We start from the raw sequence: 2,546 nt of genomic DNA, 5'->3' as shown, positions 1-2,546 counted from the left end.
CAGGAGAGTATTACTTCTGAGGATCAGAGAGCCAGTTTGGTGTAGTGGTTAAGTGTGCGGACTCTTATCTGGGAGAACCAGGTTTGATTCCCCACTCCTCCACTTGCACCTGCTGGAATGGCCTTGGGTCAGCCATAGCTCTGGCAGAAGTTGTCCTTGAAAGGGCAGCTGCTGTGAGAGCCCTCTCCAGCCCCACCCACCTCACAGGGTGTTTGTTGTGGGGGAGGAAGGTAAAGGAGATTGTGAGCCGCTCTGAGACTCTTCGGAGTGGAGGGCGGGATATAAATCCAATATCTTCTTCTTCTTCTTCTTCTTCTTCTTCTTCTTCTTCTTATTATTATTATTATTATTATTATTATTATTATTATTAGAACACTTGATGAATTTGTATGTCATTTTTGCACAGGGACCATAGTATGGCCACCATACTAATCTTCTCTGCGTCATTCCAATTTTAGTATATGTGCTACCAAAGCTACATATTAACATGACTTGACAAACTTGCAATATCATTTTATTAGTGGCAGAATGTTTCCTTTTATCATTTAAGTTGTAATTGTTATCAATATATGAACTGTGATTTTATTGTATGGCTCATGATCACTGGTTAATGGAGTTTGTTGTTAGTAAAGGAAAGGAGACTATTGGGGACTTTGTGGGATGCTGTCTAGAAATCTGAAGCCAAAGATGTCACCCACACTTGCATAGATGGGACTAAATTATACTTGTAAATGCAGAGCTTTATAGACAAAGCCTTTGTGTTGCTTTTAAAACTTTTCGCTGTGGTCTACATCTGTTTATGGTGCACTGTAGTCTGGATTGCATGTATTTATGTGAATTGATGGATTGGCATTGAAATTAGTATTAGATGCCGCCTTGGTCTCAATCAACTCTGTGATTCTGTTCTGAATGAGAAAACAATTCATTCATGGACAAACATTTTGTGTTAGGCATAATGGACCATTTTCAAAATTAATAAGGAAAGAGGAAATTTCCAAAAGTATAAAGATTTGCCACAATATTTTTTTTTGCTTGCTATTCATGGAACACTTTTACAAGTACTTGGCTTTTAAAAAAAAAATCTTAAAATGAGCAACCTAAAATGAGTGGTCATTGGGAACACACCTCTTGCTCTTTAATGAAACATTGTACCTGTTACCTCCTGAGTCTTCATGCAAATGTGGAAAGTGGAAAATGAGGGCTAAGGCAGGATAGGAGGGGGTCTATCATTGGCAGAGAGACCCTACCATTGTCAAAAATCAGTGATGTTGCAACAACTCTAAGACTGATTTCCCACTCATAAGAACATAAGAGAAGCCATATTAGATCAGGCCAATGGCCCATCCAGTCCAACACTCTGGGTCACACAGTGGCTTTCTGGAAGTCAAGGTAAACAACATCTATCGGGTCTCCTTTGTCCACATGTTTGTTCACCCCCTAAAAGAAATGTAACAGGTTAGTGAGGCAAGATCTTCCCTTACAGAACCCATGCTGAGTCTTCCTAAAATAACCTGTGTTCATCAATGTGCCTACTCATTCTGTCCTTGATAATGGTTTCTACCAACTTTCCCGGTATTGAAGTCAGACTGACTGGCCTGTAATTTCCCGGATCTCCTCTGGAACCCTTTTTAAAGATGGGGGTGACATTTGCTACCTTCCAGTCCTCAGGAACGGAGGCAGATTTCAATGAAAGATTACAGATTTTTGTTAGAAGATCCACAAGTTCAACTTTGAGTTCTTTCAGAACTCTCGGATGTATGCCATCCGGACCCGGTGACTTATTAGTTTTTAATTCGTCTATCAAAAAGATAGAAGAAGAAGAAGAAGAAGAAGAAGAAGAAGAAGAAGAAGAAGAAGAAGATGAAGATATTGGATTTATATTCCGCCCTTCACTCCGAAGAGTCTCAGAGCGGCTCACAATCTCCTTTACCTTCCTCCCCCACAACAGACACCCTGTGAGGTGGGTGGGGCTGAGAGGGCTCTCACAGCAGCTGCCCTTTCAAGGACAATCTCTGCCAGAGCTATGGCTGACCCAAGGCCATGCTAGCAGGTGCAAGTGGAGGAGTGGGGAATCAAACCCGGTTCTCCCAGATAAGAGTCCGCACACTTAACCACTACATCAAACTGGCTCTCCACACCAAACACCAAACCAAGATGATAGAAGATTTTGGATTTATATCCCGCCCTCCACTCCAAAGAGTCTCAGAGCGGTTCACAATCTCCTTTACCTTCCTCCCCCACAACAGACACCCTGTGAGGTGGGTGGGGCTGGAGAAGGCTCTCACAGCAGCTACCCTTTCAAGGACAACTTCTGCCAGAGCTATGGCTGACCCAAGGCCATTCCAGCAGGTGCAAGTGGAGGAGTGGGGAATCAAACCCGGTTCTCCCAGATAAGAGTCCGCACACTTAACCACTACACCAAACTGGCTCTCCAGTTGTAGGACCTCCTCTTTTGTCACCTCAATCTGACTCAGGTCTTTCAACACCCCTTCCAAAATTAGTGGTTCTGGGGCGGGCAAAAAGTTCTCATCTTCCACAGTGAAGAC

The 2,546-nt window shown here is 43.0% G+C and overlaps 1 pseudogene; it reads right to left on the bottom strand.

Annotated features, from left to right (window-relative positions):
* Window positions 1-361: 361 nt before the first annotated feature.
* LOC132567869 (U6 spliceosomal RNA) lies at window positions 362-479 on the bottom strand (annotated as a pseudogene).
* Window positions 480-2,546: the final 2,067 nt, after the last annotated feature.

This window comes from Heteronotia binoei, chromosome 2 (genome assembly GCF_032191835.1).
Source record: "Heteronotia binoei isolate CCM8104 ecotype False Entrance Well chromosome 2, APGP_CSIRO_Hbin_v1, whole genome shotgun sequence".
NCBI classification, from domain to species: domain Eukaryota; kingdom Metazoa; phylum Chordata; class Lepidosauria; order Squamata; family Gekkonidae; genus Heteronotia; species Heteronotia binoei.
Note: the sequence above shows the minus strand (reverse complement) of the source record. Positions and strands in the feature narration are given on the sequence as shown.